Genomic DNA, 12,113 nt, shown 5'->3' with positions numbered 1-12,113 from the left:
TCTTAGTTGCAGTATGTGGGATCTAGTTCTCTGACCAGGGATCAAACTCAGGGCCCTCTGCATTGAGAGCTCGGAGTCTTAGCCACTGGACCACCAGGGAAGTCCCTCCCCGGAAGTGTTTTGACCTGCATCATTTCATCCAACATCTGCAGGGACTGGCTGGTGTTTCACTGTGAAAACATAGAAGGTCGGAGGAGGTGATATATATGCTCAGACTGACAGAGGATGTTGGCACCAAGGCGAGAAGAGACCCAGGTACAGTGGTGAGCTGGGGCTGGCTTCCTCTGGCTGGTCAGATTCAATGACATCACAAGGGTAGCTTGAAACTGGCCATGGTTGGGGTATTTACACCACAGGAATTGGCAGGTGCTACAAATTACAGATTTTCTGTGTGGATCAGGTAAGGGAAGGGCTAGCCGCTGCATTTTATGATGTGAGCCAAGCAGCACCAGCACGGGAGCCAGGCAGGAAGATGATCCTCCTGGGAGGACCATCCATATCAGTTGTGCCAGGGACTGTTGATAAATCACTCTTCTTCAGAGCCTTCCTTTCTTCATCACTCATTCATTCATTCATTTCACTCATCAAATATTTATAAAAAAGTTTAACATGTTTATTTATTTGGCTACACCTGGTCTTAGTTGCAGCATGTGGGATCTAGTTCCTTGACCAGGGATGGAACCCAGGGCCCCTGCATTGGGAGCGGGGGAGTCAGTCGCTGAACCACCAGGGAAGTCCCAAATATTTATCAAATATTACCTAAAGTAATAAGAGGGCTTCCCTGGTAGCTCAGATAGTAAAGAATCTGCCGGCAATGCAGGAGACCCAAGTTTGATCCCTGGGCCAAGAAGATCTCCTGAAGGAGGACATAGCAAACCACCCCAGTATTCTTGCCTGGAGAATCCCATGGACAGGGGAGCCTGGCAGGCTACAGTCCATGGGGTCAAAAGGAGTCAGCCACAACTGAGCGACTAACACTCACTTTCACTGTTTTCAGCGTGGTAAGACTTTACCCATTCTTTCTCAAATATTAAAATAATGCTTTGATGGAGAAGGAAATGGCAACCTACTCCCGTATCCTTGCTTGGGAAATCCCATGGGGAGTCTAGTGTGCAACGGTCCATGGAGTACAACAGGGCTGGACGTGGCTTAGCGACTGAACAACAACAAATGGCAGTTCTAGCCAATGTATGAGAACAAAAACTTGTAAGGAACTGGGGGTTGGGGCTGAAACCAAAATCCTATTGTTTACAGATGTGAATGTCTATTTAGAAAAACCAAAATAAACTGCAAGCAAATATTTAAACTAAAAAAAATAATAAAATAATGCTTTGATATTTCTCCTGACCACAAAAAAAAAGCAGTGATTATTTATGAAGTCCAGTACTTTACCTTTCCAAGATATCAGATGTGAGATATTAGACTAGCTTAATCCCTACTGCAAATGCAGCAAGTGTTTCTGCTATGCCTGTCATTTCTAGTAAGTCTGAGCTTGTTTTGGGGGTCTGCTGCTGAGGGTTGGAAAATGGTTTGTATACCTGACTGCCTTTTGACATCTCCAAGTGGGGATCTCACAAGCCTCCAAAATCCAACCTTGCTGACATCACTTTCCCTTCCTCCCAACCTGCTCCTCTCGCTGCCCTTCCTGTCTCCCTAAATGGAAGCTCCAGGCTTTCAGGGCTCCAGGTCAAAATGTGGGGTTGTCCTTGCGTTTTCTCTTTCCCTGACACCCCGACATCCATCCATCAGCAGTCTTGTCCACTCTGCTTCACTCTGTTCCAGCCACTATGGCCTCCCTTCTGTTCCTCCAACACACCAGGCCTGGTTCTGCCCCAGGGCCTTTGTACCCTTCTGTCCACCTCTAAAGTCTTCCTCCAGGGACCTCCCTGGCGCTCCAGGGGTTAAGACTCCCCCTTCCAACCCAGAGGAAGTGGGTTTGTTCCCTGGTCAGGGAGCTAAGATCCCACATTTCCTTGGGGCCAAAAAACGAAAAAAACAGAAGCAAAACTGTAGCAAATTCAATAAAGACTTTTAAAAAATGTCCACATAAAGAAGCTCTTATTAAAAAAACCAAAACCCTCTTCTTCCAGAGCTCAGTGGGGCACACTCCCAACTTTCTGTGCTTTTGCCCAGATGTCACCTTCTCAGTGAGACCTTCCCTGTTGTCTTATTTAAAACGGTGACCTTTGCCCTGTTCCCACCTTCTGTGCATCATCCCTCCTTACCTCTGCTCTTTTCTTCCAGGGCACTTAACCAATGTGGAACATGCTCTTTATTTTGCCTGTTTGTGGCTTATTTCTTCCCTCATCAGACTGTGAGCTCCATGAGAGCTTAGTGCAGAGTAGGGGTTCAATAAAAACTTGTTGGGACTTCCCTGGTGGTCCAGTGGTTGGGAATCCACCTGCCAGTGCATTCAATCCCTGGTCCAGGAGGATTCCATGTGATGCCAGACGGCTGGGCCCTTGAGCCACAACTACTGAGCTCGAGTGCATGCATGCTAAGTCACGTCGGACCCTTTGTGACTCCACGGACTATAGCCCCCACTGCACAATTTGAGAAAGCCTGCACACAGCAATGAAGACCCAGTGCAGCCAATAAATTAATAAAAATAAAATAAAATGAAAAATCTTTAAAAAAGAAATGAAAGGTTAAGATAAATAAATAATGATGGACAATTCAGCTACTACAATAGGGGAAAGGAATCTGGATTCAAAGCAAATATGACATACAAAACTGATGAATTAGAAATCTAATTTCAAATTATAAATTTAATTGGAAAATGTAAAACAGGAAAATGTCTTTAAAAATATTTTTTGAGTGAATGAACGGTATAGTTGTTGAATGAGTGGATTATTTGCCTTTACTTCATGAGGAACATGCCATGTTTATGCTGCAAATGCCTCCTTGTGGAACAGATGTTCCAATGCCCTAGACCAGGGATTGGCAAACCACAGCCCAGGACCAAAGCCAGCTCACCACCTGCTGTCATACTGTCTTCAAGTTAAGAATGAATTTTATTGAGGGAGGCTCAAGGCGGACGAGCCCATGCATACTTACTGCTGATTCGTGCTATCGCACGCAGAAGCCCACGTGACACTGTGAAGCAATTATCTTCGTGCATTCACGCATGCTCAGTCGCTCATGTCCGACTTGTGACCCCATGGACTGCAGCCCACCAGGCTCCTCTGCCCATGGGATTTCCCAGGCAAGACTACAGGAGTGGGTTGCCGTTTTCCCCTCCAGGGGATCTTCCCCACCCAAGGAGCAAACCTGCGTCCCCTGCAACTCCTGCATTCCAAGCAGGTTCTTTACCACTAACGCCACCTGGGAAGCATGAAGAAATGACCTTCCAATCAAAAATTTAAAAATGGAGAAGGAAATGGCAACCCACTCCAGGATCTTGCTTGGGAAATCCCATGGATAGAGGAGCCTGGTGGGCTACAGTCCATGGGGTCACAAAGAGCCGGACTTATCAACTAAACAACAACATGAGATGGATAACCAACAAAGACCTACTGTACAGAACAGGGAATCTGTTCAATGTTATGCGGAAGCCTGGATGGGAGGGGAGTTTAGGGGAGGATGGACACATGTATATGCATGGCTGAGTCCCTTTGCTATCCATCTGAAACTATCACAACATTGTTAATTGGCTATACTCCAATATAAAATAAAATGTTAAAAAAAAAAGTATTTTTAAAAAATACGCTACAAGACTACACCAATAGCAAAAATCTCTCTCCTACTTGGGAGTTGAGGACCGACCTATTTGTAATCAAATAAATACTATAGAGATAAAAAATTATGAATTTTATATTATTTAACTGCTTGAAAAAATTTAAGAATATTTTCTGATACGGAAAATTTTATAAAATGCAAATGGCAGTGTCCCGGGGTCATACCCATTTGTCTACAGATTTTTTCAGCAGAGACTGGCCCTCAAAACTGAAAATATTTGTTATCTGGTCCTTTACAGAAAAAGCTTGCAGAGCCCTGTTCCTGTGTCAAAGGAGGAAATCATGTTGCCTAAGGGGATGCTACAGGGTTGAAATGAGTTTTCAAAGGCCCTCGTGTTTCCTTTTAAAAAATATTTATTTATTCATTTGTTTGGCTGCAATCTTCCCGACCCAGAACCAGCAGGGAAGTCCCCGATCCACACATTTTAAAAATAGTGTGGCTTTTTACTGTTGTATGAAAATTGTTATTGTAATTAAGTTGAATTGGTTCATGGTGCTTTTCAGGTCTGCTCTATCCTACTTTTCTACATATTCATTCTAATTTTTGAGAGTTTGATATTGAAACTCCAACTAAAGATCTTAATTTATCCACTTAAAAATAATTTTAATATCAAGTGAAACTATATAACTATAAAAAGTCTTTCTTGCAGCACTTGGGTCATGCAGGATCTTTCACTGTGGTGCACAGGCTTAGTTGCTCCGTAGAATTTGAGAATCTTCATTACCTGACCAGGGATTGAACCCATGTACCCTGCATTGCAAGGATTTTTTTTTTTCAATGTTTCAGGTATGCAGCAAGGTGATTCAGTTATACATATACACATATATTATTTTTCATATACACGTATGATTTTTCAAATTATTTTCCATTATAGGTTATTACAAGATATTGACTATAGTTCTCGGTGCTATACTGTAAAGCAAGGTAGATTCTTAGCCACTGGACCACCAGGAAAGTTTCTCAGGGCCCCAAGTTTCTGAGGGACTCTGCTGAATTACCTGAACTGTGTCTCTGATGCTTTACAGGAAACAGAACTCAGACTGATGAAGACAGACCTTCAGAAACGGAAGGTCACCTAAGGAACTGTCCTTGAGAGACAAATCTGCAACCAACCATTTGATCTTGCCTAGCCCCAGAGATTTTTAATTGCCCCTGTAAAAAGAGAAGAAAAAAAAGTAATCGCTCTTTCTAGAAACTTTGAGTTTGGGACTTTGATCACAGTGATTACAACATCCGATCAGACCTCTATTCTACTTCACTTCTTCTGCAGGTATTTATGGGAAGTCAGAAGCTGGTGGCGAAAGCAGCGCTGTCCCACGGAGGCAGAAAAATTAGTTTCCGGGGGCTGTGGTGTGACTGCTAATGGGGAAGGGGTTTCTTTTGGGGTGATGGAATGTTCTGGAGCTAGGTAGTTAAGATAGCAGTGAGGGTTTCACAACACAGTGAATATGCTAGAAAACCACTTATCTGTATTTCATCTTAATTTTTAATCTTATTTATTTTGGCTGCACCACTGGATCTTAGCTCCCCAACCAATGCTCGAAACAGCAGCCCCTTCAGTGGCAGCTCTTAACCACTGGTAAAGTAATATAATGTTAGTCTCTCAAGTGTGTCCTATTCTTTGTGACCCCATGGACTCTAGCCTGCCAGGTTCCTCTCCCCGTGGAATTCTCCAGGCAAGAATACTGGAGTTGGTTGCCATTCCCCTCTCTTGAGAATCTTCCCGACCCAGAACCAGCAGGGAAGTCCCCGATCCACACATTTTAAAAGTAGAGTGGATTTTTACTGTTGTATGAAGATTGTACAAATTGTAATTAAGTTGAATTGGTTCACGGTGCTTTTCAGGTCTGCTCTATCCTTCTGCTTTTCTATATATTCATTCTAATTTTTGAGAGTTTGATATTGAAACTCCAACTAAAGATCTTAATTTATCCACTTAAAAATAATTTTAATATCAAGTGAAACTATATAACTTAAATGGCTTCCTTGGTGGCATTAGTGGGAAAGAACCCACATGAATATCCACATCCCCTGGGGTAGGTCTTCACTTCTGGCAGGGAGTGGACACTCAGTACACGTTAGATGAATGGACGCACACCGCGCTGGTGGGGGAAGGTCTCAACTCGCCGATGTGTAACAACAGTGGCGTGCTGGTCAGTGTTTAACAGCCAGCTCTCTTGCAGGGGAATTTAGATAACTCTGTATATCTAATACCAGGCTTCCCTGGTGGCTCAGCAGTAAATAATCTGCCTGTGATGCAGGAGACGCAGGAGCCGTGGGTTTGATCCCTGTACTGGGAAGATCCCCTGGAGAAGGGCATGGCAACCCCCTCCAGTATTCTTGCCTGGAGAACCCATGAACAGAGGAGCCTGGTGGGCTACAGCCCAGGTAGTCACAAAGAGTCGGACACGACTGAAGTGATTAAGCATGCATATATCTAATACACATATAAAATACATGCATTATAGACATCTCTACACCTCGAATATATGTTACACATATAATAACACACATGCATTGTATTATCTATATGTATAGAATATACATACATGTGTGTAACATACATGCATTGTGGGGTTTCTCTATATGTTGAACATAAATTACATGTATATAATATACATGTATTATATAATATACAACTTTATTATAAATGTTTTCAAAATAAAGGAGGTATAGGATACAATTTACAAGTAATAATCACAGGACTTACCTGGTGGCCTGGTGGTTAAGAATCTGCCTGCCATGGGATTTCCCTGGTGGTACAGTGGCTAAGACTCCACACTCCCAATGCAGAGGGCCTGGGTTCAATCCCCGGTCAGGGAACTAATCCCATATGCTTGCAACTAAGAGCCGGTGCAGCCAAGTAAATAATAAATATATTAAAAAAAAAAAAAAAGAATCTGCCCGCCAATGCAGGGGACGGGCTTTCAATCCTTGGTCCAGGAGGATCCCACAAGCCACAGAGCAACTAAGCCCATGCACCACAACTACTGAGGCCGTGTACCCTGGAGCCTGTGCTCTGCAAAAGTCACTGCAATGAGAAGCCTGCACATCACAACTAGAGAGTAGCCCCCGCTTGCCACAGCTAGACAAAAGTCAGAGAAGCAACCAAGACCCAGCATGGCTAAAAAATTTTTTTAATAAAAGAAATGTTTTAAAAGAATGTCATATGAATGAAACAGTGCACCATGTTACTTTTTGAGACTGCCTTCTTTTGGTGACTGTAATGTCTCTGATACTCACCCAAGTTCATGCATGTACCTATAGTGTGTTCCTTTTTGTTACTGAGTAGCATTCCATTGTGTGGAATTAACCCTCATTTTCTTTTCTTTTTAAACTTTATTTATTACTTATTGTTGGTTGTGCTGGGTCTTCACTACTGCCCAAGGACTTTCTCTAGCTGTGGCAAGCGGGGGCTACTCTCTTGCTGTGAAGCACAGGCTCTAGGGTGCGAGGGCTTCAGTAGTTATGGTACACAGGCTTAGTTGCTCCTCGGAATGGGAAACTTCCCATAGCAAGAATCGAACCCACGTCCTCTGCATTGTCAGGCAGATTCTTAACCACTGGACTGCCCAGGAAGTTCTAATCCACATTTTCTTAATTCATTCTATTCACAGTTTGTCTGCTCAGTTTACCCACTGAAGGATCTTTGGGTAGTTTCCAGTTTGGGGCTTACTACAAAAAAGTTTTTATGAATATTCATGTTCAGGTTTTTGTGTGAACCTGAGCATTCCTTTCTCTTGAGTAAACACCCAGAAGCGGGATTGCTGGGTCATATGTGTGTTTAACTTTCTAAGAAACTACCAAGTCATTTTCCAGAGGGGTTGGACCATTTTTGTATTCCCACCAGGAACATAGGAGGGTCCCAGGTGAACTGCATCTTCACCAGAAGTTGGTATTGTCAGCCTTTTTTATTTTAGCCATTCTAACAAGCACAAGCTCCGGGAGACAGTGAAGGACAAGGAAGCCTGGCATACTGCAGTCCGTGAGGTCATAAAGAGTCGGACACGACTGAACGACTGAACGACTGAACAATAGCAATAAGCATATGGTAGTATCTCACTGTGGTTTTTAATTTGCATCTCCCCAATGGTGATAGGTTTCTAGCCATCTTCATTTTATAAAAGCAGTGTCATAAAATGTCTTCTGTAACTTCCTGTTTCCAAGACTTTTTTACATTGTTGTTGTCATTTGTGAGTTTTGTTGTTTCACCGCTAAGTCGTGTCAGGCTCTTTTGCAACCCCATGGACTGTAGCCCACCAGGCTCCTCTGTCCATGGGACTTCCCAGGCAAGAATACTGGAGTGGGTTGCCATTTCCTCCTCCAGGGGCACTTCCAGACCCAGAGACGGAACATGTTTTTCCAGCAATGGCTGTCTGTGTTGCTTCTAGATTTTTGCATGGAGAACATTAGTTGTGCTCGCACTGCCATACAAGATCCGTGCGCTGGCCGACTGCGCCACTGGAGCTTCGATGGAGAGCACTGTGTATGTGTCCCCTGGTTACACAAGGGCATGTGCCTCGAGGAAGAATTGCTGGGTTGTAGACAATCTAGATAGAGCTCAACTGCAGTGTTCAAAAGGGTCAAGTCAGCCGTTCCTTCAGTTAATGCATTGCCCAGGTGAGAGAGATAAAGTTCAGGGTGCATTCAGAGATAGGCAGCGTGTACCCATGTGATATTAATACTAAATTGTGCCTGAGCAAGATAAATGTCACTGTGGATTGAATCAACAAAGCTATTAGAAATTAATTTCCAGGATGGGGGAGGAGAGATTTCAGAGACCAAGTCTCTGGGACCAAGGAACAGATGTATTACGAAAGATGTGATTGGCACTGAAGTAAAGAGATAGGTAAGAGGGTGAGGTCACAGAACAAAATGTCCTCAGCGGGTCAAGATAGAGAAGGGGGTGGAGGTGACAGTCTGTTGTAATCGCAACAATAAAGCTCGTGTTGCCTGACTAGGGCTGAGCATCAGGTGATTGGCAGGAAATGTGTCTGCTGAGGACAGAAGCATCCATTTCTTTGATTCAGGTAGCCTATATTCTGAGCTTCCAGCGTCCAAGGAGCTGGGCTGGGAGACAGAGAGACAAATCTTCCTTGCTTTCAAAATGTTCATAATGAGAAGGGAAGGAGAGCAAGATAGAGGGGATGGGAATCAGAATACAGCAAGAGCCAAATGCCAGAAACAAGCAAGTGTATTGGGAATTCCAAGAAATAGGGAACTGGTAGAAATGGGGAGAGCTGAAATTTTTGTGCACCGAGCCCCTAGCTAGGAATCGAGGAGAAAATTCTGCTAGTTAGAAAAGGTCTGATCCTTTGATCCTCCTCAAAAACCAATTTAACTCAGCCATAAAAAAGAATGAAATAATGCCATTTGCAGCCACATGGATGGACCTAGAGATGATCATACTAAGTGAAGTCAGATAGACAAATATCATATGATGCCACTTATCTGTAGAATCTAAAATAGGATACAATGAAATTTACAAAACCGAAAGAGACACAAAGACGTAGAAAACAAACTTATGGTTGCCAAAGGGAAAGGGGGGAAGATAAATTAGGAATTTGGGATTGACAGAAATATACCACTATACATAAAATAAACAACAAAGATGTATAGCACAGGGATATATTCAGTATCTTATACTAACCTGAAGTGGAAAATAGATTCATATACACATATACATATAGATATTGTAAATCACTTTGCTGTACACCTGAATCATTGTAAATCAACTATACTTCAATTTAAAAAAAAGAACTGATTTATTGTTTTACCTGAAGGGCAGTCCCCAAAATAAACATGATGGAGTATCATACAGCAAGGGAAAAAAACAAATTACTGTTACATGCAATCACATAGATGAATAACAAAAATATTTTGCTGAGGAAAAGAAGTTGGACACAAGAGTACATACTGTACAATTCCATTTTCACAAAGCTTTAGAACAGGCAAAACTAATCTCTGGGGATAGAAATCAGAATCTAGGATGCCTGTGGGGGAGTGGGGGGGCTTCAGCCAGCTTGTCCTGGCTCATAAGTGCCTTCTGGCACCATCCTTTCCAACTTCATGGTAGTTGGAAATTAGTCTTGGTGGGAATATATACACCATCGAAAATGACAAATACTGCACATTAAAAACCAGCTTCTCTCTCTCTGTCTGTCCCCCCACCCGCTCCTATTTCACAAGCCCATTGTTAAACATTTACCAGCACAGTACTGAGGCTCGGGGCTAGGGGGATTAACTGAACAGGACATTGAGAAAACTTTCTGGACTAATGGAAATGTTCTGCTTCTTGTTTCCGGGAATGGCTTCACAGGTGTATATAATTGTAAAAGCTGAAGGAATTGAACATTCAAGAACTGTGCATTTATTATATGTAAGTTACAGCTCAATAAAAGAAAGACTATAGCCTTTCTTTTATATATAGCCTAAAATAAAATGGCAGAGAAATCACTTTGCAGAACAGAAGGACTCTGGAAACGCCCAAATCTGGGAAAGGTCATGGTGTTTTTTGAAGCTAGATGGGTATGCTGAATTTTGAGTGAGTGACTGGGAATGGTGAGAGGCAAAATGAAAAAGGCTCAGATTGGAGAAGTGGAGGGGCAGGTGTGTCTGGGAGCAGTTTTCATCAGGGGAGAGCGAAGGTTACATCTTTGTATTTTTAAAGCATTGTCACATTTTGCAATTATGTTTGCTTAGATTATATAGCTATTTTTTAAAAACATTGTATCTCTCAGTGTCTAAGGGGTCTAATACTCAAAAGGCTTGCAATTAACTGTTAAAAGAATGACTGCAGGAACTTCCCTGGTGGTCTAGTGGCTAAGACTGGTCACTCCCAGTGTAGGGATCCCAGGTTTCATTCCTGGTCAGGGAAGGAGATTCCACATGCTATGAGTAAGAGATCTTATGCTGCAACTTAAAAAAGGATCCCTCGTCTTCAATGACGATCGATGATCCCAAGTGTCACAACCAAGACCTGGTGCAGCCAAATAAATATGAAAAAAAAAAAAAAAAGACTGCAGGGTGGCCGGACAGGAAGTGGGCAAGACTGAGCCAGGGGCCAGGGGAACCAGGGGACCTGAGCTGGACCTAGAAGAAGTGGATCGAATCTCCCTCTCTCTATTTCTTTGCACGTGAAGATGCACCCCACCATGAAACATGCACAGGTGCTCAGAAATGTGAGCCCCGCCCCCAAAACAATGTGGTGAGTTTTTCAGGAAGTCAATATTTTCCTATTTAAAAGACTGTCCTTTATTCTCTCTCATGTACTGCCTTTTTTTTTTTTTAACTGGTATTAAAATCACTTTTCTTGTAAAATGGTTTAGCCATTGTGGAAAACAGTATGATGATCCCTCAAGCAATTAAACATAGGGACTTCCCTGGTGGTTCAGTGGCTAAGACTCCACCCTCCCCAATGCAAGGGGCGTGAGTTTGATCCCTGGTGAGGAAAACTAGATCCCACATGCTGCAACTAACAGCACAGCTAATAATAATAATGATGTAAATTTTATTTAATTATGGAGCTAAAGATCCCACATGGTGCAATGGACCCGGTGCCTCCAAATATTTTTTAAAAATTAAAACGTAGAAACACCACATGATCCAACAATTCCACTTCTAAGTAGATATCCACAATAATTGCAGGCAGGAATTTCAACAGATATTGGTACACCCTTGTCCGTAGCAGCCCTATTCACAACAGCCAGAAGGGAGGCACACCCAAAACTCCATCAGTGGATAAACCGAGAAACAAAATGTGGTCCAACCATGAACACTGCTGCTGCTGCTAAGTCACTTCAGTCGTGTCCGACTCTGTGCGACCCCATAGACGGCAGCCCACCAGGCTGCCCCATCCCTGGGATTCTCCAGGCAAGAACACTGGAGTGGGTTGCCATTTCCTTCTCCAATGCACGAAAGTGAAAAGTCAAAGTGAAGTCGCTCAGTCGTGTCTGACCCTCAGCGACCCCATGGACTGCAGCCTACCAGGCTTCTCCATCCATGGGATTTTCCAGGCAAGAGTACTGGAGTGGGGTGCCATTACCTTCTCCGACCATGAACACTATTCAGCCTTAAAAAGGAAAGAAATTCTGACACAAGCGAGAATGTAACTGGACCTTGAGGATATATATGGACCTTGAGGATACTACACTGAGTGAAATAAGCCAGTCACAAAGGACAATTACTATAGAGTGGAGGTCTGGGGGAGTCAGTGTTTCATGGGGACAAAGTTTCAGTTTGGAAACTGAGAAAGTTCTGGAGATGTTTGCGGGGATGGTTGCAAAACAGCGTGAACGTTCTTAATGCCACTGAGCCATGCACTTAACAGTGGTAAGTTTTACATTAGGTATACTCACAACAACAAAGTTTTTAAA

Source organism: Capra hircus, chromosome 7 (assembly GCF_001704415.2).
Source record: "Capra hircus breed San Clemente chromosome 7, ASM170441v1, whole genome shotgun sequence".
Taxonomy (NCBI): domain Eukaryota; kingdom Metazoa; phylum Chordata; class Mammalia; order Artiodactyla; family Bovidae; genus Capra; species Capra hircus.
The sequence above is the reverse complement of the archived record's forward strand: the minus strand, read 5'-3'. Positions refer to the sequence as shown.